Consider the following 27,579-nt stretch of genomic DNA (forward strand, 5'->3'; position numbering starts at 1 on the left):
TCTGCAGGCTTCCTGGTGAAAATAGGAAGCTTTGATTCACAGCCTCTCCCCAGGGTGAGCTTTTCTCCTCAAAACTAACTAAGTTTTTCTCTAAGCAGTTGCAGACGGATGATGGGGTGTGGGTAAGATTTACTTGGTGGATCAGTGCTGTGTGTGTGTGTAGGGGAATGAAACAATCAGAGCCTTCAGAACTGGCTTTATGGTTGTTTTGGTAATACCCGTTTTTCAGCCCAGCTTGGCCTGGAACTTGCTATTTAGCAAAGGATGAGTTAGAGCCCTTGGTCCTCTTGGCTCCAGACTTCTGTCACCCCAGCAGTTATATTGTTTTTGATCACTCGACTTTCCTGTCCCTGGCCATCTTCTTGAAAAAGGACTTGAGCGTCAGTCCCCAGAGCTTGTGGATCTACTGGCCTTGTTTCAGATGAAGCTTTTAGAGACAAATGACTTCTTTCTTGGGCTCCACACCCTGTCGCCAGGCCTTGCCACCTAAGACTCCAGACTCCTCACTCTGCCAGGTGGTGGAAGGAATGCATCTAGGCCCTTGCAGCGTCCTAGTTGGCTGGAAGTTTCAAGCCGCTCCACAGCAGACTTGCAACCTCCAATCCCCTACTCCGTTCAGGTTTCCAAACAACTTTTTAACAGGCCGCGTTAACAGGCGCTATTGGTGTGCTAATCTGCTTCTGGCGCGCCCAGCTCCCCTAGTTAGTAACTTGCTCGCCCTGAATACCCCAGGGCGAATGGGAAGGTCGCACAGGCGGGTAGGAACCAGTGTTGTGGAGGTGCGCCTAGCAGAGTCGCGGCGGCGCGCAGGCGCACTGGGTTTCTCAGGGCCGGCTCCCGGGTACAAAGAGCGCGCGGTACCTTGCGCGTTTCTGGATCAGAGCTGCAGCCGGCTTGTGTCTCTGCACTCCTTGGCTCCCGGCAGCCGCAGGTTACTTTTGCGCAGCAACTGCAGGATTCTGCTCCGCGATCTAGTGCAACTCCGGTTTGATTCTGGCGCTTCCCGAGGCCCCGCCCAGCTTCGCGGTCCCGCCCCGCTAGCCTCCCTCCCTGCGCTAGCTCCAGACTCGCGGCACTGGAGGTGAGCAGTGGCAACGCTGCGCTCCTGTCCCCTGCAGGGACGATCAGGGGTTTCTGGGCTCCGATTCTACCCCGAGCCACAGGGTGCCCAGTCTCACACTCTTGGCGCGTGCTGGAGCGCACGGCGACACTGGTCGGTGGTGTTGCCTTGGCTAGCAGTCGCCTGGGATCACCGCTGCCGCTCGAGGGGGCGGCGCCTCCCGACCAGGAGTAGGGCGCGCTGGTCCTTTGATACCAACCAGTCCTTTCGGAGCCGGAGTGCGGTGCAGTGCAGCGCCCTTTTCCGAGACGTCCCAGGGTAAGATCGGTGTTCCGTTTGGCTGGAGGGAGCGGCGATTAGTACTCCTTTATCCTGATCCCGGAGCGGCAGGTGGCCCTAGCTGGTGTTGCAGGGTCTGGGGGTGGGGGAGGGGTGGGTGCGGCCTTTAGGGACCGTCCTAAGCTCCGGGACCTGCTTGAGTTCATGAGGACCTGCAGTGTCAGGTCCAGCCGGGCGGGTGGCAGCGTCCCAAGGCACACTAGGTCGCGCAGGCACGTGAGAAACCCCGCGCTCCGGAGCCGCGGAGCTGGTGAGTTTCATCCCCTCACCCCGTCCCTTTGCAACTTTCAAAGGCAACTTTTCGCGGGCGGTCCGGCCCGAGCTGACTGCTCGCGGCTGACCCGGCGCAGGCCATGTTGCTCGCGTTAGCAATGTTCTGTGGCGTCCCCCAGCGCTTGCTTTCTGCACTTCTCTCCAGAGGTGTCTCTCGGTTCGTCTTTAAATTAAAGCATGGAATCAGACCAAGAGCCCAAGACTAATCAGGAATGCCGATCCCCCAGATCAGTGACATTGGTCGTCACCTGGGCTACTTGGGAACCAAAGTTTCCTTGCCTATTTATAGTTAATGGCGAGTTCGTTCGAGTTGGTTTTTATACAGTACTTAGTTATCTTGTTTCTCCTTCCGTACATCGCTCTCCAGTAAGTTGTTGGGCCCTTCCACCTTAATCTAGTTAAGCTTTATTTTAAAAGTTGAGATGTAATACACATCAATATACCTTTTAAAATTCATGAGTCATCGGCTTTTAATATAATCATAAAATTATGCCATCATCAACGCTAACCAGAAGGTTTTTCATTGCTCCCACCTCCCCACAAAAACCACCTCCCCAACTGAGCGGCTGCTGTTTCTCCCTCTTCCCTCAGGGTAAGAGGGGTAAATAGTGAGAAGACACGTAATCAACCATTGGTTGTTTTACTGTTAAATTTCGGGAAAGGTGCTGAGTTGGGTGGCTGCGGGAAAGTGCGCCGGTTGCTTGGGGGAGATTAAAAAGGGTGAGGATGGTGGAGTGTCTGCCTGTGCACTAGGAAGGGGAATTCATTTAGCTCCCACGGGGGCCTTTGGTGATCTTTCTGAGCGAGGGTTGCCTCCTCCCTTGGTCGCTCCAGTTGACCGAGTTACTTTGGCAAAATTGACTTCTGGAGGTGGGGGCGGGTGTGGGTTGGGGGGTTGGGAGTTGGGATTAGGGGTAGGGGGGTGGGATTGAGGGGAGTGACGACAGGCAACAAAGAAAGAGGACAGAAATCAGAGCATGCACGTGCCCAACAGAGAGAGATTAGAGGGAAAAGAAAACTCTTCAAGTTTAAAAGCAAGGTTTGTTTTTAATACTGCCGTTCCAACTCAGGGCCTCAACCATGCTAAATAAGTATTTTATCATTGGGCTCCACTTCCACTGCCTAAAAATAGTTTTTAAAAAATGTTGCTCAAAGTGGCTGGAAAGAAACTGCAGGCATTGCTACATCAAAAAAAAAAAAAAATCCTGGGACTACTGGGGAGCTCATGAGATATTCCCTTCAAGGGAGAATGAGAGAGGAAGGAAAGAGAGAGGGGGTTGGGGAGGGTTTAGACGAGGAGAAAGCCAAGGTTTGGGAAGACAATTCCTTTTAGTGGCTGTGTAGTATTCCATTGTAAGACTGTACCACACTTAATTCATTTTAGGGTGGGACTTTGAGTCTGTGCATTTGTATTCATGTCTATTGGAAATAGGAATAAAGTTAGGAGTTCTGAGCTAGTGTTTGGATTAGATGATAATATCAAATAAATTTCCAAAATAGTTTTCTTTCTTCCTTTTTTTAGGTTATACTGATATCAGCAGTGCATATGAGCTTTATACTGGCCTTAAAATACAACAGGAGATTTAACAGTGATCCCCTCTGCTCATATGACGTGATGACCCTAATACTTTTATAGTGTCTCTTAAACATATTTTAATAGTTCTGAAATGTTGTTCTTAAAATACCATCAAACCTGTCTGTGTGTATGTATTGACATGGGATCTCATATAGCCCAGGCTAGCCTCGAACTCACTGTCTACCAGAAGTAGTCTTGAACTTCCCAGTGCTGGGATTGCAGAGCTGTGCCACCATGGACGGCGCAGGTACTGGGATGCTTCTGGGGTGTGGCAGTCATCACCCTGGCATTGGGAATGCTTATCCATTCTTTGGAATGGTGTGTGTTCCTGCAGAAATCATCTTCATGTGTAGTGTCCCTCTCATACCTGGTTGCTTCGTAGCCGGGACTTCTCCTTTGTGTGTCTCTGAATCCTTGTTACGCCGCTCCTTGCAAAGCTGAGGGAACCTCTGAACCTAGTAGGGAATTAGGTAAAGACATCTTTAAATTGGTAACAGTGACAGGGGTCTCTTGTGGGTTGAAATGCTATTTCGGAAGGTAATGGGGTGGGTGACCCCAATGTCTTTCCTTCTAAATAGAGCAAGTGGCAATTTCATTGAGCAGTCACGTTCAGTGTTTCTTTGTGTGATACTTTGTGGCAGAGGCTCTGAGCCAGGGGCTTTAGGAGATACAAAGAAGGATCTTAGCATAAAATCAGGTTTTGTTGGTTTTGTTGGTTTGCTTGCTTTGTCCAGAGAGAGTTTGCAAAAACGTGAAGTTCCCCAACATTCCGGCTCAGGACTGAGAGATGTTTTATCTGTTTATGTTCGAGTTCTGCGTAAGGTTCTTTCCCGGCTGCTTAAGAGCTGTTCCTGAGAGCTGTCAGTGATCTTCAAGGGATCTCAGGGGAAATAAGGACCACTGAGCATCTCTAGGGAGCCTCACAGTGGACAGGGAGGTACTGTTGGCTTCCAGGACAGCAGAAGTGGCGGCGTGTGCTTCCTCTCTCTTCTTCAGGAAGATAGCATAAGGCAGGGGAATGCTTGGTTTTATACCACGAGAGCTTTTTCATACCTGCACATCAGCACTGTGGGGGCTCCTTTTGAAGACTTGGGAGATCCATGTGTGGCTGCTTTGTGTAGCTGGTGTTTGCAACTTCTTTTCTTTCTCCCTTGGATGGAGTTCAGTGGAAACTTCCCTAATGGGAGAGCTTGTGAGTAAGGTGATATTCCTTAACTCTGGTAAATAATAATTATATTTCTTTCTATGACATGAGCTCATAGCATGGGAGTAGGAACTGCGATACTGAGTCAGGATAGGAAGCAGGGGTTAACCCTGCCTACAGTGGGTCCCAGGAGCTCATTCTCATTCAGAGGTAGTCACTGAACTAGGAGTAGGTCTCAGGGATCTGGGTGACAGGCAAGGGGTTGACTATACCTTGAGAACCAGAAACTCAAGCGGGCAAGGCCATAGAAGTTAGATACCAGCAATGCTGGACAGTGACGTTCGAGTGGCAGTTTGAGTTCACCCCCTTTATCCATAGACGTGTGACCGTGAATGCCAGCCTGCACATATAAATACTGTTGTGGTTCCGAGCCCAGATCCCCTGATTGGAATGTAGCATCTCGAGCTTGCTCTGTGATTTTTGGTGAGTTACTGAACTTTCCCTGGCGTTAATAGGTTGAGTGTGTGGCATAAATCTGTAATCCCAGAGATTTGGGGAGGTTGGACTGGTCATGTGTTCAAGGCCAACCTGGGAGAGATACCTGTGCATCTGGGAGTGACAAGGAAAGAGAACAATGAAATTGGCTTGGGTGAGGGAGAGTTGACCCTGAGGTTTTTGTGAATGCCTCCCTCCCTAACACCCCACCACCATACCCCAAGCACTGGAGATGTGGTTGTCTTTGCCCAGGGCTGGTGGGGTCCTCACCACAGTCAGCAGTATCACCCAGTGGTTTTTAGTTCACCCTTACACCTTTAAGCCTAGACCTCTTTCTTTTTTCTCGTCCTGCACTTTGCATTTAAATGGTGAATGCTGGAAGCTTATGACATCCTCTGTATGAAGAAGACTCTTGGGACCAGTACAGCTCCGAGCCTTGTTTGTGAATGTGCTCGCAGCCTGGCTTGGTAGAGTAAGAAACTCATTCTAATTTCATTACAGAAGCAATCAGTTAATTGGAAACAATTATAGTATAGTGTCAGGAGCCCTGGAGCTCAGAAGAAGGTAGCTTTAAAAGAAAATCATTTAGTTAATGGAATTGGGCAGTGGAGCTTATTCTAGGTCTCAGAAGACACACTGATCCCTGTTTGTATGAGCCGAGCTCTGAGGAGCACAGAGCGGCTGCTACTTTTGTTGGTTTGTAGTTACAGCACACGGCAGATAAAACCACTTTCAATGTTTCTTTTTTTTTTTTTTTTTTGTTCTTTTTTTCGGAGCTGGGGACCGAACCCAGGGCCTTGCGCTTCCTAGGCAAGCGCTCTACCACTGAGCTAAATCCCCAACCCCCAATGTTTCTTAAAGTATAAATGTTGGCTTGATTTGAGACAAGAGTGTAAACTTGTATTGTTGATATTTGCATCACAGTTTTGGTCTCTTGGCCATAGTCTTTCTGTCTCTGTGCCACCCCCATTTTGTGACAGCTCACCCTGCCTGGCTTTGGTTTATTCTTTAAGGAAAAACATGGAAAGGAACAAACCTGAGTAAAAGCAGCAGTCAGGTCTGAAAGCATCTTTTTCCTTTTCTTCTCCCACCTCCTCTTAGAACTTATTTCAACCGAGCGCCCCTCCCTGTAAAGGTAGCAGCCTAGGGGCAGCCACTGGGGGCTGGGATTGCCTCTCCTTTATCATGTGTTGTACCAACCTCTTCCTCTTCTCCTTTCCCCACCAAGGATTTAAAGATCGAGCCAACTCCCTTTGTTTGGCAACCTTTTTACTACTCTTATTTCTGACATTTAGATTAATTTTGTCGGTTTTGAAATTTATATACGTAGTATCACACAGAGTGTGACCTTCCATGCCTGGCTTTTCTCGCTTTGTGTTGTGCTCCTAAAATTAATCTCCTCCGTTGTGTGGGTTTGTGGGTTAGTCACGTTTATTGCTGTCCAGGGTTCTGTATTTTGAATATCTGACTCTTTATCATCTTCACGTGGCTGGCACTGGGAGGTCGCCTGTTTGTTTATAATATAGATAGTGGTATTGTGATGGCCAAACTTGGTTGTTCACTTGACGTAGGTAAAGGGAGCCTCAGCTAAGGAATTGGCTCCTTCTCATTGGCCTGTAGACACATCTCTGGGTATTTTTCTTGAGGGTATTGATTAATAATTGATAGAGGAGGGCCCAGCCCCCTGTGGGCGGCACCATCCCTAGGTGAGTGGTGAGCCAGTAGCTAGTATCATGGTTCCTACTTCTGTTCTTGCCTTCAAGTTCCTTCTCTGACTTCTTTCATTGGTTAGGACACCTGTCATGGGCACTTCTGTGCCATTTCTCTTGTTGTTGAACAGACATGGGCATCTATTTGGTCTAGGAGTAGAATGGCTGGGCCTGGAGTTGAGCTGGGACAGGTACTGCCAAAGTGACTTTGCTAGTGTCTACTTCTGACGTTGGTGTGTGAGCTCTAGAAGCCCCGCTTTTCTTGCCAATGTTCGCAATTGTTTGTGGCCTTATTTCAGCCTTAGCTGACTGTGAGTGCATGTATTGAACCTTCCAGATGACTAATGAAGACTGGCAACCCAAAGGGTTCACATTCTCTTTGCTTATTTAGCATAATAAAATAGGAACCAACGAGTTCATCGAGAGCTGGGCATGGCAGAGGTGCCCGCACACCCAGTGTTTGGTGGGATCTCGAGTTCTGGGCCCCTAAAACCCTGCCTTAGAACCAACCAGCTGACCACCAGGGAACTTTGTGTCTGGTGTTTATATCTGCTTCTCCATAACTATTTATTTTCATTTCTCCAAGGGAATTATTTTTGTCTAACCAAACTGGAAAGAATAGAATTGTATCAGATAACCTCTAAGAATGTGATATTCAGGGTGTTGTCAGATATGATTAAAAGCTGACAGGCTTGTGCTTTTTCAGCTTTTATATTGTGCTAAATTAGTTCATTGATTTTTTTGCCTCCTGAGGTAATATTTTTTGCAAGGAACAGTGTCTGAGTCATGCTGTGGAATGGGTCAGGAGGTGGGAGGGAGGAGGGGAGGGGAAGAAGCAGAGCTCCTCATAGAGGGCGGAGCCTGCCAACCCAGAGTCAGGTGATATCCGTGAAGAATCCAAGACAGGGATGTAAGCTTTGGATGCTGAGAGAACATTGTTTTAGGAATGTAACCTGTGGGGGGTAGAATGCTTGGGTGCGCTGATTTGTTTCCTGAGGCTGTTTTGGCTATTTTCCTTCAACTTCAGGGCTCCTGTTTTGTCTTCTCGGTTGACTCCTTTGAAGGAATTAGCCTCTTTAAAAGTGCCATGCACAACTAGCACCCATCTGGTGCTTCTTCGTGCACCCATTTCCTGGGCTCTTGGATATGAGTATGAGCAAGGGATGGGTGCCTGTGATCTGAAATACCTGTGACATGCCTGTGACACACCTGTGACACACCTGTGACACGCCTGTGACACACCTGTGACATGCCTGTGACACGCCTGTGACACGCCTGTGAGGACTGTCCTGCTTGAACAGCTTGACTTCTGGGTTATGTGAGAGGGAGTCCGGACTTCAACCTGGGGTGCAGAATCAGATTTTGCCTCTAGAGACACTTGACCACCTTTAGAGCCTAAATTCGGATGTGGGAGAGATGTGGATGAAGGAAACAGTCGCCTGGCAGGCCATGTGGAAACATCAGGAGAAGACATTTAGGTAGACAGCTGAGGGTGGGCCTTTCCTCACAGTTTTCGCTGGTTCCTCTGTGAGATGGTGTGAACTGGGCTGTGTCTTTTGAGAGGCCGTGGGGTGTGGTTATGGCTCCAGAGTTGGGTCTGAGTGTCCTTGGTGGTGTGCTGGAGAGATGCGGGGCAGAGCCCCTGGCTCGTGGCTGTTCATGGAGGGAGAAACTAGACTGCCCTTAATAGACATTCAAGAGTATTTGTTAAAACACTTCTGAACCACCTCGTCAGTAGCAGAAGTGCCTGAAGGTTCACCTTCACCAGTCACCACTGCGTGGTTTAGGCACTGGGTGGTACCTGTCCTTTGGTGGAAGAGTCCCTTGTTTCCATAGTGAAGTTTGGCCCAGCCACCAGTGTGCTTCTGAACCCCCCCCCCCCTTTTTTTTTCATTTGTTCCCCATTCCTGTCCTCCACCCCTGGAGTATGAGAGAGAGCAATGCACCGTGATCCTCCTATTCAGAAGGGTCTGTGTAGACAAACTTTTTTTTTTTTTTTGCAACCTACTTTTAATAAGGGTTCAAGCTCTCCTCTAGCCCACCACCCAGCAGAGGCAGCAGAAGAGAAAAGTTATCAGGATATGGAGGAAGTGGACCTGTTCAGCAGTAGTTCTTAGGGGACGAGCTTGATCTCTTTTGTCAGCAGTGCAGTCCCGTAGCAAACACCAAACATGGTTCAGCCCCTGTAGACCAGTCCTCTAGGCTGGCAAACACCAGGCGAGAACCAGCAGCTACAGCCCAGTCCTTTCAGCAAGCAGACACCAGGCAGCTGTACGTAAGACTTTCTAATCCCAGTACTCTTGAGGCAGAAGTAGGCTTGTCCCTGAGTTCAAGGCCACTTTGATATATATATATATATATATATATATATATATATATATATATATATATATATATATATATATATATATATATATATATCAAGTCAATGCCACCCAGAGCTACACGTTTTGAGACACTGTCCTCCCTTTTCCCCCAGAAAGGACACTAAGACCTTGAAGACTCCAGTAGCCCCAGATGATGCCATAAAGTAGCTTCTGTGAAAAAAAAAAAATTGTTACACCTGCTCCTGCATTTAGTAGCAAAGGAGGTCATAAAGTTCTGGGGCTGTGGACTTTAATGCAGTCTAGCAGTCCCTTCCTTGGAAACTTGGAAAGAAAATGTGTGGTGAGACTCTGGCCTCACATCTAGGTTGCCCAGAGAGCTGAGCATGCCCATCTGACAGGGCCCTCACTCAGCCTGTTGAGTTGAGTTGATTGCAGTTCAGACGAGGCCTGTGGCATCAAATTTGTGCAAATGGCCCTTCAGCCAGGGCTCCCTTCCCTCCCCTTGTTTTTCTAGAACAGCCTTTCCTCTCCTGGGTCTTCTTACTGTTGCCCAGATCTTGACTGAGAAGCTCTGGTTGGATATAAAGCAGGGCTTAGGCACTTGGAGCCCAGGGGTCTCAACTTCACCCTTTCCTGGTGTACATGTCTCCTTTGCTTTTCTGTTTGACAGGAAGTTCAAATCTCATGCTGAAGGGTGTAAGCACATTTTGGTAAATTTGGATTGAATGCTGGGAGTACACAGGAAGGACAATCAGGAAGGGAAGACCATTCCTGACTAAAAAGTCCCTAGAAAAGTTTGAAGGGCTGTCTTGTTTACTGCTGGTCAAAAGAGCAGAGAAAGGGGCTACCACACTCGCCAGCCCACATGGATAGAGAAGTAGAACTCTCTAAGTGACAAATGGAGGCTGGTTTTCAGGGACCCGCTGGCCACCGCTATTAAGATATACCGTCTCCCCTACCTCTGGGCACTCTTAGTCTCTTTGTCGTTTTCTGTCAGCCAAATGGGTGTGTGGAGGCTGTCTCACAGTAGACCTAAGGAGATCAGTGAGGTAGTAGATTATATCCTCAGTATCACCAGGAGAGCCCTCTGGTTAGTGGGGGATAAAGAGTATTGCCGAAGTTGGGGGACTGGTTACTGGGGGCCCTGGGTTGAAGAAAGATGAGATCTTTTTCTATGCATATCCGTATTGCTGCCTGAAACATCTTTTCTGAGACTTGTGGGACGGGACTACTGCAGGTTGAGTGGAATTGTTCTGGAAGCTTCTGTGGGGTTTCCTAGGTCTGTCGGGTAAGACGTTCATTGTTGGCAACAGTGTCTGTAGAGAATCTGTATAAATGCAAGAGATAAGTTTGCCTCTCCTGTCTACCTTAGGTTGTGTCTGAAGTTTGAGGAGCCGAGGATAGAGATTTGTAACGTTTGCTACATTTGTAGCAGTGTTTGGATGAGGAATTCTGGGAAAGCAGTGTTCTCATGAGGAATCCCCGGTACTTTCCAGGGCTAGCCAGAGCACCTTGTTATCTGTTCTCACAGGCATTAAAACAAACTTTCCTCTCATCAGTACAAGGCCAGTGAGTCGGGACAGGTCATGAAGAAGATATTTGTGTACATCTCACAGACTTGTCTAAATTCTGTGAAGACAATTACAGGGGAGTAAGAACAACAGAAAACTCAGTTTTAAAACTGGACAAGATGGCATTTGTAGCCATTAGAAAAAATGCCTGGTAAGACTTGCAAACAAATGGTTGAAACTTAACAACAAACCTTGATGAAACTCTAAGTGGGTCAACCCCCACTCCCCCAAAAGCTGTTTGGAAGTTCCAGTTAAGGGGGAGCACACACTAACTTGGCAACTACACTCCCCCGAAACTACATTTCCCGGAAAAGATACATATACTCAGCAAGATGAACATATACATGGTGTCATAAGCATTTGGGAGACTTCATCAATATGGCTGATTAGAAGCTATCCAAATGGGTCAAAGTTAGCTGTGATATCCCTGTATAATGGAGTACTACTGCTTAGCATTAAAAAGAGGAAAGATCGACTACTGTCCAGAATAAGATAAACACGTATAGATACTATAACAAAAGAAATAAGTCAGATACAACTACATATTATATGACTTCACTTATACAGAGTTCGGCCTACACAGAAGTAGCTCAGCTGCTAGAAGCCAAGACAGAGCAGATCAGAGCAAGGAAGCACTGAGGGAGGAACAGGAGGAACATCCCACCCGGGTACTTTTGCCTTTCTCTGGTCTAGGTGTTGACAGGTCTTTTCATTTATAACAATTCATTGGGGTTGGGGATTTAGCTCAGTGGTAGAGTGCTTGCCTAGGAAGCGCAAGGCCCTGGGTTCAGTCCCCAGCTCTGAAAAAAAGAACCAAAAAAGAAAAACAAAAAAAAACAAAAAAAAAAACAATTCATCAAGATAAACATTTAAGTGTTAGGGGCTTTACTCTTACTGTATTAATTGTTCCATGTTTAAAGCATACAGATCAATTTTTTAAAAGTAAAATCATTTTGATTTATTTTTAAAGATAGTTTGTAAAAAAAAAAAAAAAAAGAAAAACTAACCAGTTTGAACAGACCATCTCTTAGGGGGAAAAAAACCCCACAACAACACGTGTGAGATTGTGCTGGCTAGTTTTATGTCAACTTACAAGCTAGAGGCATCTGAGACAAGGCAATCTTAATTGAGAAAATGCCTGCATAAGATCAGGCTTTAAGGTATTTTTGTAATTAGTGGTTGATCGGAGTGGGACCTGCCCATTGTGGGTGGTGCCATCCCAGGCTGGTGGTCTTGGGCTCTATAAGAAAGTAGGCTGAGCAAGTCATGGGGAGCAACCCAGTAAGCAGCACCCCTCCATGACCTTTACCTCAGTTCCTGACTCCAGGTTCCTGCCCTGTGAGTTCCTGTCCTGACTTCCTTCAGTGGTGGACAGTGCTGTGGAAGTGTAAGCCAAATAAACCCTTTTCCCCTAAGCTGCTTTTGGCCATAGTGTTTCATCATACCAATAGAAACCTTAACTAAGAGATCGATTACTGTTTATTGAGTTCTTTTTAATTGGTGTTTGAAAAGTGGTTCAAATCTTCAGGTCAAATTTCCAGGCAGCCACTAAGACTAAGAGAGAGGCCACGCTGTACCAAGGACTTACAAAGATTTTTACTTCCCATAAAACTGGCAGAGTTACATTTCCTGGTTTTGCCAGGAGTCTGGGTCTGCCAGTTAAGTTTATAACCTCAATTCTCATTTTATCCCCCACTGGTTAGACATTAATTACACGCCTGTGTGAAGACGCCTTGTTTTCTTTGAACTCACCATCTTCTTTTTTATCGGGGTCTTCTAAAGGTCAGCCAAACTCATAGCTGCTCTGTTCTTGTCCCCATGCTCCCCGAAGCAGCTGTGCAGAAGGTTAAGATTTTAAGTGGAAAAAGGTAGAAGTTAGTTCCTGTTTGTTTTGTCCTTGGTTTGCTGAACCTTCCCTAACAGTAAGACCTGTATACCCGGCCACTCCTAAAGACTGTTGTTGGTCATAATTCCTCCCTTGGTCAATACATTGGTTTCAAGAATAGAGTGGCTGCCTCACTTGCCTTAGACAGTGACTTACACCAAGGACTTTTTATATTACATGACAGCAAGAGCTCTGTTGCAGGGTCTTTCTTTGCTTTGGGGTCCAGACTGAACAGGTCACCCTACCCACTCTGAGATATATCTAGTGTAGAGAGAAGGAAATGACTCTTCATGCCTGTTTGTGGATCCGTTCTTCAGTGGGTGGGGCCCAGCCACAAAGATAAGCTGCCTAGCAGGAGGAGGGGGGATATAATTAAATTAATCCTCCCATCTGGGAATATTGTACGTCACATAAACATGGGGGTGGGGTGTAATCTTCCGGAATGGCAGCAAATGACTGCAAATAGTGTAATCTCCCATAATAGAAAACTATATTTAATTCAGAAAGTTTTAATGACCTCTATGCCAGGGCCGAAGCTGTTTTTAGAATTGATTAAAGTGCACTCCGAGTTTCATTTTGCAAAGGTTAGGCCTCGGAAATATGCCTAGATTTGGAAAACAAGGTCCACTCTTTGGACAGAGCTGATTAATCTTTCATGAGCCGGAGAGCTGTACCCACAGCTTGGTAACTTTCCACTCATTGTTAAGAAGAGTCCAGAAAGAAATCCTATTTCTCAGGACTAGAACCTCGGTGACGTTCTGACTTAGCCTGTGCAAGTCCCTGCGTTCACTCCTCCTGTGTCCCGCCGCCCCTCCTCCCCAAAAGAAAACCCAACCAACCATAATTATATTTGTTACTCTCTTGGCTTTCATGTCTGGCTTTCTCACATGCCCTATCTATGAGTCAAGCAATCATGCTTAATTACCTATATTGATATGTATGTGCTACCCGCTCTAGCAATGGCTAGTGCTACCGAGAGGCTAGAAATGGAGGGTGGGCGGATCCATCCATGGGCAGGATGCCTGCTCCTCCAGGCTGATAACCTAAATTTATCCCCGTAAAAGCCAGGTATGGCAGTGGGTGGGTGTAAGACAAGCACTGGGGAGGTGCAGATGGGTCTCTGGGGCCTGCTAGCTATTGAGTCTAGCCAAGTGTGTTGAGTTCTACATTCAGGAAGAGACCGTCCCCACCAAAAAACCAAAAAGCAAGAACAAAGAAGTGAAGGGTGGTAGAGGAGTACACTCAACGTTGACCTCTGCTCTCCACATGCGTGTGTAGCATCACAGGGAAATGCTTACACACACACACACACACACACACACACACACACACACACACACACGTACACCTCTGTGTGTAGAAGATGGAGCCTTCTAAGGAGAATAGCACTTTTTTAGGACCTAATACATTTTCCCTGACCATTTTCTTTAAAAAATAAGATTGCTAACAGAACTCCATCCCGGTGGTTGTTTGACCCAAGCCATGATCAGCTCCACCACATTCTTGATAGCTGGTCCTTGGGCTGTGTCTCCTTCTGTGTTGTTTGCAGAGTTCCAACGCCTGCAGAAAACCTTTTGGAGCACCAGAGAGAGGGGGTTTGGTTTTGAAGGGTCTTGCTTTTACAGAATTACCCCAGGATTCATGTGCCACGGTGGTACTGTACATGCTACATTGAGACTGTACGGGGAGAAATCTGTGGATGAGAACTTCATCCTAAAGCACTTGGCTGTTGGTGACTTGTCTGTGCAAGTGCAGGATAAGGATAAATGCTTCCCATGTATTCATCTAGTTGCTGGGTAGTTGGAGGGCAAGCATTGTATGTAGCTTAGGAAAGAGAAGCATGGTATGAACATCACCCGAGCATGGCAAGACCAGAGAGAAGGTCTCCACTGCTCCTGACTACGCTGACTCTCATACTTTAGACTTGTGTGCGTCTTCGCCGTGAGGCCATTCCTCCCTCAGCTCTGGAGGGGGCCCCTCCATCCCGTCTGCTAGCAGCACCCCATAATCTCTGTGCCCTTTAGGGTCTGTATTTTCTTAACTCTCAAGTCTGGCAGGATCCCAGAGTTAAGTTTATGAGTATGAAAAACTAAGAAAAAGATGAATTTGCCCCAACAGTCTTTACTAGGGGTTTTCTACCTTACGGCTTTAGAAGTGAGGGGTCATGCCCTGCTTGGTGGTACATGCATGTGACTGTTGCACTCTGGAGACGACAGAGATGAGGGTTGCATTGCAAATTCAAGTCCAGCCTGTTAAACACAGCAAGTTCTAAGTAGCCAAGGCTGTACCGTGGGATCCTAATCTCAAAACCCCAAAACAAATGAGCAAGAAGTTTGATGGCCGTTATATTACTTTTGCAATTCATTAAATCTTCATTTAGGCTCCTCTTAGTGGGAACATGCTCAGGGCACCCTGGTGTACCTGTCTCAGTACTTAGCCTCGAGCTTCCTAGTGTGCTCAAGCCAGGGACTGGAGATGGGCAGAGCTGGAAGGCTGCACACAGCCGAAGGGGCAGTTTTCCACATGAGGGAGAATGGTTGACATACAAGTGCATACAGTAGGAGGCTCAGAACTTGAGTGAGCTCAATGGTTATTGCCCTGGGTGGGTGGGTGGGGGATGACTGAGGTTGGGGGCAAGTTTGGCCAATTCCTGCCATTCTGTCACCCAGACCTTTGTCTAAGCAGAGACCATCTATTTAGGGAGGAGCCTAGGGTCAGCTTTTTAGTTTCATGAGAATCTGGAGTTGTGACTTCCAAAGCGGTTGGGTGCCCAGGATGCTAAACCCTGGGTGCTTCCTGAACAGCTGACCTGGCCAAACTCAATGAAAACTTGTTTTCTGTGCACTAGCCATCATTTGTGGAATTCTGAAGGACCCTGCTCATTGGCTCTTGGAGTGTTGAGTAGGGCGCTTGCCTTCTCTCTACTTCTTGATTTAGCACAGCGTGGCCTCAGCTTACGTTATAATTAATTAGAAAAAGTCATAGGAAGCCTTCACATGATGCTGTCACTCTATCTCCCAGAAAGCCCCCCTTTTGCAGAGAGATGGGGAAAGTGCTATTAGAAAATGCTGGAATCTTCCTTGGGAAAATAATTGATTTATTGAATGATATAAACCCCATAAACTATTCCAATGCATTCCCATTGTTTTCAATTTTGTGCATTTTCTGTTTTAATTAAGGTGAATGAAGTTTCAGGGCTGGAGAAACTGCTTAACAGTTAAGAGTACTTGTTGCTCTTACAGAGGACCTGGGTTTGATTCCCAGTACCCTGCATGGTGGTTCACAACCATCCATGACTTCAGTTCCAGGAGGTCTGATGCACTCCTCTGACATCTGAAGGCACCAGACACACACATGTGGTGCACATACATACATGGAGGCAAAACACTCACATGTAAGATAAAATTAAAAAATTGAATTAAATGAAATAAGATGAGTGAAATTTCATTTAGTTTTGAAAATTGCCTCAGGTGTTTCAGAACAAGGACACGAACAAGGACACACAGTGTGTGCCAACTCTTGTGAGTTAAGACCTCGTCAGTATATGCACAGCTTGTATAGACCTCTGCTCCCGTGCTCCCTGGCCTCCATGTTTGCATCACGCACAGAGAATCCCATGACTTCAGTCCTAGAAGCAGAGCAAACTCTTACCCAAATGAGGAAGCAACTCCTGGTGTGTGTCAGTCAGGGCTTGCTCTCAGGCCAAGGAGTGGGCTTGCCCTACCTGGAGGCAAACACCGGAATGGACAGGTTACTGGCCAGATCTAGAAGGGAATTTTATGTTGGTGTGTTCTGATAAGTTGCATTGGTGTCTAACCCAGCGCCTTTTCCAAACTCTAATGTTTATCCCTGGGCTAGCAAGGTGTGCCTGTTCACACACCTGACCTGCCTCTGGCTGCTGTGGCTTACACTTCGCTTCCCATCTGTAGGCTGAGAGCTTTTGAGAGCCAAACCTGAGTTGGCCGAAAGCTAAACGCCAACACTAATATGCTGCTCCCCTTCTCTGAACTTTACTTACCATTCCTCCTTTGTGTCTACCGATGAGTGAGCAGACACAATCCTATTAAAAACCGAGTCCTGGTCCTCCTGCTCATGGGTCACCCCTTTGCATTCTGTCTTCTTCCACGGCTCAACTTTGGATGGACTGAGCTTAACGTGGCTCTTCTGTAGATCATATGCCCCTCTGATGGCCTTGGCTTGGCTCCAGGCTTGAAGTACTATGGGTTTTCCAGTCATTCTCACCGATATTCCTCTGAATCTCCCTAGCTCCATTCCTCTGTCCGGTTATCTCTTCCCACTCACATTTGGGTGCCTGGTGACTGCCTCGAACTGGCTCTTCCCACCCTAAGCTTATTCTAGACAAAAGCTCTGTGGTCACCTTTACTTCCCTATTCCACACTTCACATTTAATTCTTCACCCATCTTGGTTGTCCTTCTCAGAATACACGAAGCCACCCCCTCTGCCCGTAGCCCTCATCTTCCTGTACCTGTGTTACTGCAGTCCATTGTAGTCCATTCCTGGCAGTGCCCTTTTGTAAGCCTGTTAGATAGTGAGCCATGCAGGCTGGAACATGCACTTTGGAGAAGGAAGATGAGGAGGCCAGAGCAGGACCTCACTTTCAAGGACAACTTGGGCTACATAGTCAGACCCTGGGGTTGGGGTTGGGGTGGAAGAAAAAGAAAAGGCCAGGGAATGTCGCTTCACCTAGATAGACTTCCTATTGCTGCAATGAAGCGCCATGACCAAAAAGTAAGTTGGGAACGGAAGGGTTTGTTTGGCTTATATCTCCACATTGCTGTTCATCATCGTAGGAAGTCAGGACGGGAACTCAAACAGGGCAGGAGATGACGCAGAGGCCATGGAGGGATGCTGCTTACTGGCTTGCTCCTCATGGTTGGTTCAGCCTGCCCAGGGGATGGCCCCACCCACAGTGGACTGAGCCCCCCCCCCCCAGTCACTAATTAAGAAAATGCCCTCCAGCTGGATCTTATGGAAGCATTTTCTCAATTGAAGCTCCCTCCTCTCAGATGACTTTAGTTTGTGTCAAGTTGACACAAACTATCCAGCACAGTATTTTTACTCTCTGTTTCCCAAGTGACCTCTGTCGCTTTTGATGGACCTCCTTGAGACTGTGACCGGTTTTCCTGTACCCTCTTCCCTTGCTCTTCCTCAGCCATGCCTGTTTGCTTCCTGGATTTCTCTGTATGAGGTGTTGTCCAGCCAGAAGTGCTATTGACTCTAGAGGTCTTTGCTCAGAGCTACTGTCTCAGTACCTGATAACCCCATGATATAAATGACCTTCTTGCAGTCTTGATGACCTTTTAGCAACTTAACCTTTATTTTCCTCAGATCAACCAATAACTCACTATTGAATGCTTATGTTGTTTTTGTTTTCTCTGTCTACTTTGGTAGAATTGTTAGCTAATAATGTACATGAGGACAGAGTGTAGAAACATAGAAGACACTCATGAAGGTTTCTGTTGAATGAGCCACTCGTGGGGAGGCACTGTGCTCATCAGAATCCTCACTGTTAGGAAAGCACTTCCCAGCTGGAGAGATGGCTCAGCAGTTAAAAGCTGGCTGTTCTTCCAGAGGTCCTGAGTTGAATTCCCAGCAACCACATGGTGGCTCACAGCCATCTGTAATGGGATCTGTTGCCCTCTTCTGCTGTGTCTGAGACAGCTACAGTGTACTCACATATATTAAATAAATAAATAAATAAATATATTTTTTTAAAGAAAGCGCTTCCCTGGTGAATATGGATGTACAAATACACACACACACAGACACACACACACACACACTCACACACACAGACACACACACACACAGACACACACAGACAGATAGACACACACAGACAGATAGACAGACACACACTCACTCACACTCACACTCACACTCTCACTCACACACAGACACACACTCACACACACACACAGACACACAGACACACACACTCACACACAGACACACACACACTCACAGATACACACAACACTCACACACACAGACACACACACTCACACACACACACTCACACACAGACTAACACACACACACTCACACACACATTGTTATGAACACTGCATGGTCCATGATATTTACCTTTCAGTTTCAGCTACTGAGATGTCTGGGACTCTTGACAGATTCGCTTCAGTAAGTTAGAAAAATGAGATGGCTCTGCCCTCCTCTCCTTTCCTAGCCTTTGCTTGATTAAAAGTGGTCCTCTCATTTCCTTTCCGTACTTGCTGACAGTAATTTGACCTTAATAAAATGTATTTATCTTTATTTTATGTGTGTGGATGCTTTGCCTGCGTGTATGTGTGTGTCTGGTGTCCTCAGAGGCCAGAAGAGAGCATCAGATCCCCTGGAACTGGACTTGTGGATGGCTTGCTGTTGTTCTGTGGGTGCTGGGAGACGAGCCCTGGTTTTCAGTGTGAGCACCAAGTGCTCCTAACCGCTCAGCCATCTTTCAGCTCCTTACTTTGCCATTTGTTGTTAGAATCATCAAACAACCTCAGGAAAGCCATGGCGTATAAGAGTTCAAATCTCGCTTTTACATAGTGGTGCATGCCTTTAATCCCAGCACTTGGGAAGGAGAGGCAGGTGGAACTCAGTGAGTTCGAGGCCAGCCTGGTCTACAAGGGGAGTTCCAGGACAGCCAGAATGGTTACATAGAGAAACCCTATCTAAACCCCAAAGGGGAGAAATAGGTGTATCAGACGGCTGCTCATGCCCCAGCTTAGCTAGCTTTCTCACAGCTTTCTCTCGGGTCCTGGGCCCTTTTTGGGTTGGTCAGTGTTCTGCAAAGGCATTAGGCATATGCTGGTTCGCTGTCTGCTTTCCTTGGCCTGAATTTTGCTCAGATAGGCATTAACACACTTTAGATTCCCATTGTCTCCATCTTTGGTTAGTTGCTCCTCGATTCTTGCTTCTTAAACCTAAAGCCTGCTAATTTCAGACAGAATATCTTTTTTTTTTTAAAATAAAGGTTTATTAATTTTATATGACTACACTGTAGCTGTCTTCAGACACACCAGAAGAGGGCATCAGATCTCATTACAGATGGTTGTGAGCCACCATGTGGTTGCTGGGAATTGAACTCAGGACCTCTGGAAGAGCAGTCTGTGCTCTTAACCACTGAGCCATCTCTCCAGCCCCAGACAGAATATCTTTTGAAGTATTTCTTGCCACAGTTCTGTAAAGGCAGTCGTTAGTTAAAACTTAGCTTCCGTGTGCAGTGTGTATCTTTGGCACATAAGAAAATCTAATAGGGGCTTCACATGTAGGCAGTGTGAGAGGAACCCAGAGCTGTACAAGCATCTTCCCAGAACTTGCTTTTTACCTTGACGTCTTTGGAGGGATCCCTGTGGATTTTAGCAAAACTTGATGCACAAAACCTGGTAGTGATTCATGTTTCTGAGTTGGCCATGTTGGGGCTACTGACTCTAGTACACTGTAAGGTCTACATAAGTAGGTGCTGATGTTGGTACTGTGACTGACAGGGAACAGCAGAGACTGAGGTGGTGTCCCTGAGCCATGATGACTGCATTTCTCTCAGAACTGGGACTGGGGATTTCAAGTCAGCTCTTATGCCAAGTATACACCTAGTATTTTACCACATCGGCTTTTACCCACAGGCTTAGCACCCCCTCCCCCTTTAAACTGTGTTCACTTACAGCCATTGGGCTTGCACAAATGATTTGTTTTCTGTTTAAGATGCTTATAATTAAGTCCTGCATGCAAACCCACATGGATTCCTAATTCCACCTCTCAAGAATGAGGTTTGGGTTAAATGAACGCATTAAGGATTCTGACTTATTTTGTGATCTTAGTCATTTCAAAATGATAGAAATTATGGAGTTAATGAGAAATGCTGAACCTTCAAGGAGTGTGGCTCTCCTGGCCCTGTCTCCAAATACTTCGCTCAGTGAACGAGGCTCCAAGACGATGGCTGTGTCCTGACCCACAAGTAGGAGTTGGTAGGCAGCACCAGCAGCAGTGACCCAGAAACCGTCGGCTATTCTTAGCTGCTACTTGAAAGGCAGCTGGTATTATTGGGGCAGGACAGGTAAAGCCATTTGTTGGTTCTCATTTGTAGAAAAAATAAACACCCCCTCAAAAAACACAACACCCCAAAACTGGACTATTAGAGCTATGAAAGGTTTTAGCAATGGGTTATTCATGTATGCTTACATAATGTTTTTGTTTATTTATTTATTGAGGCATGATGTCACCGTAACCCAGGCTGGCTATGGATTATTTATGTATGTTTGCATACTTCATTTATTCATTCATTCATTTATTTATTGAGGCATGATGTCACTGTAACCCAGGCTGGCCTCAAACTTGATATGTAGTTGAGGGTCATCTAGGACATCTGGTCTACCTGCTTCAACCTCCCAAGAGCTACAGTTATATATAATCATGTACCACCATGCCCATGCATGTTTATTCAGTGTTGAAGAGGGAACCCAGGGTTTCATGTATCCTCCTCAAGCACTCTACCAACTGATCTACGTCTCTAGCCCATGTTTATATACCTGAAGAAGACAGTTCTACAAAGGCTTGACGTAAAAACAGTAGCTGTCTCCACTTTGTCACCCCCAATTCCTTCTCCTCAGGAATTGCCTTCAAATCTCTTGTCTTTCTTTCCTTGTCACTAAACCACAAAAATGCTGTCACTTCTCCCTCTGGCTTAGACTCATGAAGATGGTAGTATTTTTTCCCATGTGTTTGTGTGGCATCTGAGTGTGCATATGTGTTTGTGTGGGTGTGTGCTTGTGTACATGTGTTTGTATATGTGTATTAATGTTTGTATGTGTCTGAATGTGTGTGCTTGTGTGCATGTCTGTATGTGTGTATGCATGTTTATGTGTGAATGTGTGTGTGTCTGTATATGGGTGCATGTCTGTATGTGTGTGCATGCATATGTGTATCTGTACTTGTGTGTGTGTTGGGGGGCAGAGGTCAATACTGGGTGTCTTCCTTGAGTGTTGTCTACTTTATGTATTTTTTTTTTAGTGTAAGTGTTTTGCATGCATTTATGTGCACCATCTGTGTGCATGGTGACCATGGAGGTCAGAAGATGGAGTCAGATATCCTGGACTGGGAGTCATGGTTGGTTGTGAGTCATCTTGTGGGTGCTGGGAATTGAACCCATATCCTCTCTAAGAGCAATACATGCTCTTAACCAATGAGCCATCTCTCAGCCCCAGTCTATTTTTTTGATAGGGTTTCTCACTGATCTGACACAACAGTTCTGTAAGCTCCAGGGATCCTCTCTTCTCTCTGTCTCTCCCGAGCTGGGTTACAGCTGCACTATCTACCATGGTGGCTTTTTAACATGTGTGCTAGGGTTCTGAACTCGGGTCTTCATGCTTGAATGAAGCTTATTGACTGAGCTGTTTCCCCATTTCCCAAATGGTAGCTTCTTGAGAAACTGCTTTGGGCTGTCTTATTTATTTATTTATTTATTTATTTATTTATTTATTTATTTATTAAAAGAACTTTGGATGCTATTTATTCTGTGGAAGAAGATGAAGATATAGCTTGTGACTTTATGGGTGGTGAAGCAGTAGCTCAGTGAATAAGAACATTAACTGTGCAAGCATGAGGACCTGGGTTCAAATCCCAGAACCTATATAAAAAGCCAGATATAGCTGAATGTGCCTCCATCCCAGCACTGGGGACCAGAGACAGGAGGATCCTGAGGGCTGGTGGCCAACCAGATGAGCTGACTGGTGGGACCCTGTTGCAAGGTCCGTAAGGGGAAGATTGTTAGAGGGAGATTCCCTGCCTCCTGCTCTGGCAGCCACACGTTCTCACACTGACACACACAGCATCGTTCTCATGTGCTTGCCTTCAGAGCCACGAAGATGTGCGCCCCATGCCGGCCTTTTTAAGGGGCAGGGATAAAGAAAGTGGGTTTTTTCTTCTATTCTCTTGGTAATCGTTTTTTGTTTTTTTTGTTTTTTTTTTTCTTTTTTCTTTTTTTAGGAGCTGAGGACCGAACCCAGGGCCTTGCGCTTGCCACTGAGCTAAATCCCCAACCCGGTAATCGTTTTAAAACTCTTTGTCCCACGAATTGTGAATGGCCCCTTTTATTCGCTTTTTTCTGGGAATACAAAAGCCTTTAAAATATGGAAACAAATTATTTTAGCTTCTGCAACATTTATTCGCTCAGGATCCCCCCTTACATCTTATTCTTTTTATCAAATTCTCCCGCTCCCTCTCCCTCTCCCCCTTCCCCTCCCCTTCCCCACTCCCTCCCTCCCCCTCTCTCTGTCTCTTTTTCTGTTCCTGAGACAGGGTTTCTCTGTAGCCCTGGCTGTCCTGGAACTCACTCTGTAGACCATACTAGCCTCTAACTCACAGAGATCTGCCTGCCTCTGCCTCCCTAGTGCTGGGGTTAATGACATGCGTGTACCAGGACTACCAGCCTTCATCTTTTTCAAATCTTAGTCTTTCAAAAGCGGTTCTCTCAATCTGTTACCATTTCCCCCTTCCTAATTTTTGTCTTGGTTTTTAAAATCCATTCTTTTGTGTTTTTTGGTTTTTTTGTTTTTGTTTTTGTTTTTTGTTTTTTTTTTTTTTTTTTTGTTGTTGTTGTTTTTTGCGAATTGCTTCAGCTTTGCTTGACCATTTGGTTAAATAAAAAAAAATTTACAGATGGCTAATACATGGCTCAAATATAAAAGTTGTTAAGTGTGACGAAGAGGCTTTCATAATCCGTCCTCAGAGACCCTGCTCGCTTGACAGTTTTGGTCACAGCAGCACAGTATGTTTTTAAATGAACACACCCATATTCTGGTTAATCTGCTTCCCGTGAATCTTTCTTATCCTATGATGCGGAGGGAGACAGCTTTGCAGGTGTAACATTCTGTTCACGTGATGTGATGATGTCACGCGATGTGGTGACGTCACGAGATGTTGCCGGGTGACAGGATGCATCAGTACTTGGAGAGGCCGCTCCATTCTTCTTCACCGGTAGATGCAGATGCCGCCTCTCCTCTGGGTGTTTAAATTTTTTTTTTTTTAAAAATGATATCTCAAGTGGTTTTAATTTGTATTTCTTCTCAGAAGTTGAGTATCCTTTCGTGAGCCCATCATTGCATTTGTGTTCATCTTTGAACAGTTGTTTTCCATATTGGGCTTTTAGGAGCCCGATTGTATGTATCACTTTGTACGCACAGGAAACAAATCCCCCTGAAAATGACTGGAGTCTTTCTCAGCTTACCCTTCATATTTTAACTTGGATTACATTGTACTTTGTCATGAGATGAATTTGTCAGCAGTTTGCCTTTTAGTTCTTTAGATTGAATGTCATTAAAAAATCTTTTTTTAAAAAAAAGCAGGATCTCAATCTGCAGCCCCAGCTGGCTTGGAACTTGCTGTGTAGACTAGGTTAGCCTTACTCCCTCGTTTAGGGATTAAAGATGTGAAGCACCACATGTGGCCTGCTTTTTTTTTTTTTTCCCCCTATTGTTCAGGGTTTCCTCTAGTATGTCTATGGATGTCTGTGGTTTTGGGGTTTTTGTTTGTTGTTTTGTTTTGTGTTTTGGTGGCCAGGATGGAACCTAGGCTTTGCACAGAGCAAATAAATACCTTACTCCTCGCTCCACCTCCAGCCCCAGTTTTTAGTTTTGAGGATATAATTATTGCTTCATCTTGAACTTGTTCTGGTGAGTAGGACCCTGGTTTACTTTTTTTGCTTTCCAAATAACTATTGGGTTCTTCACTGTCTTAGTTAGGGTTTTCCTGCTGTGAACAGACACCATGACCAAGGCAACTCTTAAACGAACAGCATTTAATTGGAACTGGCCTAAAGGTTCAGAGTTTCAGTCCATTATCATCATGGTGGGAAGCATGGCCGTGTCCAGACAGGCATGGTGCTGGAGTTGCTGAGAGTTCTACATCTTCATCTGAAGGCTGCTAGCAGAACACTGACTGCCAGGCAGCTAGGATGAGGGTCTTAAAGCCCACACCCACAGTGACACACCTACTTCAACAGGGCCACACTCTCTAATAGTGCCACTCCCTGGGCCGAGCACATACAAACCATCAATCACACCTTTTTTCAAGACAGGGTTTCTCTGTGTAACAGTCCTGGAACTCACTCTGTAGACCAGGCTGGCCACAAACTCACAGAGATCCCCCTGCCTCTACCTTCCAAGTGCTAGGATTAAGTGCTAGGTGCTACCACTACTGCCCAGGTTTCCTACCTATTAATCATCCACTTCCCACCAAGTCTGGCGGCGACATCTTCACAATACGCCAAGTGGTTTACACATGCCTGTCTCTCGGTCATCAATTTTCTACATTGGTTTGCCTGGGTGTTGCTGTTAGAATTATAGCAGTATTCCAAAATCGTTAGGGATATTTTTTGTATTAGGGAAGATGGAGTTTATGATTACGTATTTGACTTTTGATATTAACCATGAGTTTTATATTGGCATTTAAACCTGAATCATGCACCAGTCACAGCTGATGTAACTTGAAAGTTTGCTGACCTAGGCTAACAGAGGTCAGGGTTTTAACCCAAGGTTTGCATCTCTGTCTCTGTGTCTGTCTGTCTCATTTCTCCCCATCGTGCATGTATGTGTGTGGTATGCAAGCATGTATATAGGTATATTTACTGTAAATAGGTGTATATGTGCTTATGTGTATGTGGGGCGGAGGCCAGAGGTTGGCCTTGATCAGTCTATGTATTGAGACAGGATCCCCCCTCCACACCCTCTTTCTTATCAGAACATTCGGCTTTAGAGGAATGGGTTAAACAAAATAATTGCAAAGCAAAACCTTTAGCTGCAGGGACGAGTTGGGGCAACTCTATCTTGTCAGAAGAACTCAGGGGATGAACCCAGGGTCAGTGGTGGCCAGGGGAACAGCGGTCTCAGATTTAGCCTCATTTCTGTGAGGTGAAAAAGAGGCTGCCGAGCCAAAGACTTTCTCAATCTTAGCCATTTTGGCCTTCGGCGTGCTGAGGTAGCCAGTAAAACTGCAGACTCACCGGCAGAGGAGCCAGAGGGAGACCTCTGCTGTGTCTTCCTGACACGAGGGAAAAGTGGGTGGTTGAGGTGCACACCTGAAGACCAGACAGTATATCTCATGTGCTGAGTAAGGTATGTTAAAGCTTTTTCTCTGGGTATTAATTCCAAAGACTCATTCGTCCGGATGTTGTGATACAGGTCAGGAATCTCAGAGCTTGGGAGGCTGAGGCAGGAGGGTCCCAGGTTTGAGATCATCCTGGGGTACATGGTGACATTCCATCTCAGCAAAACAAAAGCAAGACAGTAAGCAAGACCCTAGTGGTTGAATACGAACACAAATGTGAAGCAATTTAAGAAGTGGTCTGTAAATTAGTTGATGGGTTATGTCTGCCAAGCTCCGCCTCTACTTAGACATATGCTGTATGTTTGTGTCCCCCCAACCCCTGTGTGTGTGTGTGTGTGTGTGTGTGTGTGTGTGTGTGTTTAGTGGCTCAATAGCATTCATTTCTCCCTCTTCTGCATGTATGTGTGTGGTATGCAAGCATGTTTATAGGTATATTTACTGTAAATAGTTGTATATGTGCTTATGTGTATGTGGGGTGGAGGCCAGAGGTGGAGTGTGCATCTATGTATTGAGAAGGGATCTTTTATTTTTCTGTTTTAACCAACTTCCTCCCTCCCTCCCTTTCTTCCTTCCCTTGGTACTGGGTATAGAACCCAGGATGTCACACCTGTTAGGCACTGTCCACTATGCTCCTAGCGCTGGTTATAAGCATTCTTGTTTCTTTGCTCTTTGAAACAGGATTTGTCTGTGTAACAGCCCCGGCTGTTCTGGAACTTGCTTCATAGACCAGCCTGGTCCCAGACTCCCAGAGATCTGCCATCTTTGCCTCCAGAGTGCTGGGATTAAAGGCACATGCCACCACCATTGACCCGGTGTTTAGCATTTGCAGCTGTAGCGCCACAATGCTTGACTCGGTCACATTACTGTATGACCAGCATCAGCATCTTTTTTATCTTCCTAAACAGAAGCTGTGCACCACCAAACTCTTACTCAAGATCTTGCCTAGGTAACCTGCTTTTCTGCTTCCCGGTAATTGTTTTATTTAGATACAGAGTTAATACTCAGGAGCTCTGACCTCTGTGCAAAGTCTTCACCAAGCCGTTTGGCTCAGGCACCCAGTTCCACTGAAGCCAGACCTTTGGGTTTTTTTTGAGCATCAGACTTCTGGAGTGTGGATCAAAGGCTTTCTTGGACTAGCATCTCAGTCAACCTTGCTTTCTTATTCCTTGGCTACAGAGCCTAAGTGGCCCGCTGAGTCTGTGTACACAGCTGCAGGAGGGAGCAGGAAGGTGGTTGTGCTCGCTAGCCCGGTGACTTGTAGAAGACATGGGGCATCTGCCACTATGTCCTTGCCTTTCAGAACAGTTTTGGAGCTGAATTTTGGCCTGCAGGGATGGTTCTTTTTGAAGTGGGAGGTCTTGAATATTTGCATTTCCTTATACTTAGCACTGTGGAGAGACTGTGACTCCCTGCCAGTCAGCAGCAGGGTTGGTCCTGTGTAGGTTTCTTAGGTAGGAACAAAGATTGCTGGGAGGAAAAAAGAGGTGTGTGTGTGTGTGTGTGTGTGTGTGTGTGTGTGTGTGTGTGTGTGTGTGTTCCTTTATTTTGCCAGTAAAATTTGTTGAACCCCGAGGGCAGTTTGAAGGAGTCATAGTTGAATTTCACATCCGTCGAGAGCGTGCCATAGGAGTTAATCCTGGGCTAGGCACATGAGTTTGGTCCAGGTTTTAGAGCTGCCAGCTTGTGACTCAGGCTAAGTTGTTTCCTCAACTTAAACTGAGGAGTGGAAATAGAAATTGTGACTCTTTGTCAGGTCCGATAAGACATGCATAGCACATTGAAGGTCTTAGCACTTCTATATGAGAATTCCTATGCTCCTGGGCAGGACAGATGAAGTGAAAAATTATATTTTTAGCATGTAGTATACATCTATAATTATGTATGTATATATGGTAGATAAGTACATATGTACATAAAGGTGTGTGAGTGTGTGTGTGTGTGTGTGTGTGTGTGTGTGTGTGTGTAAGTCTTGTCATTCTGGTGTCCAGATTGTCCCTATTGAAGGTGGTCGTGATTGATAAGAAGTGAGGAACTCTAGAAGCCCCAACTGGAGCGGGCAGGTGGAATAAGAAAGCTATAG

The 27,579-nt window shown here is 46.0% G+C and overlaps 1 protein-coding gene across 8 annotated transcripts in view; it reads left to right on the forward strand.

Moving 5' to 3' along the window:
- Positions 1 to 1,054: 1,054 nt before the first annotated feature.
- Kank1 (KN motif and ankyrin repeat domains 1) overlaps positions 1,055 to 27,579 on the forward strand; it is a 194,384-nt gene continuing 167,859 nt past the window's right edge. For 4 of the 8 annotated variants that reach the window (XM_087564168.1, XM_087564195.1, XM_087564172.1 and 1 more), the window contains exons 1-2: positions 1,055 to 1,378; positions 22,383 to 22,439. The gene's annotated coding sequence lies outside the window, so the exon portion shown is untranslated. The remainder of the gene's footprint in view (positions 1,379 to 22,382; positions 22,440 to 27,579) is intronic. The other 4 variants (XM_087564167.1, XM_087564194.1, XM_087564171.1 and 1 more) reach the window with 1 other exon arrangement.

The sequence above is a fragment of the Rattus norvegicus genome, chromosome 1, assembly GCF_021556685.1.
Source record: "Rattus norvegicus strain SHRSP/BbbUtx chromosome 1, alternate assembly SHRSP_T2T, whole genome shotgun sequence".
NCBI lineage: Eukaryota > Metazoa > Chordata > Mammalia > Rodentia > Muridae > Rattus > Rattus norvegicus.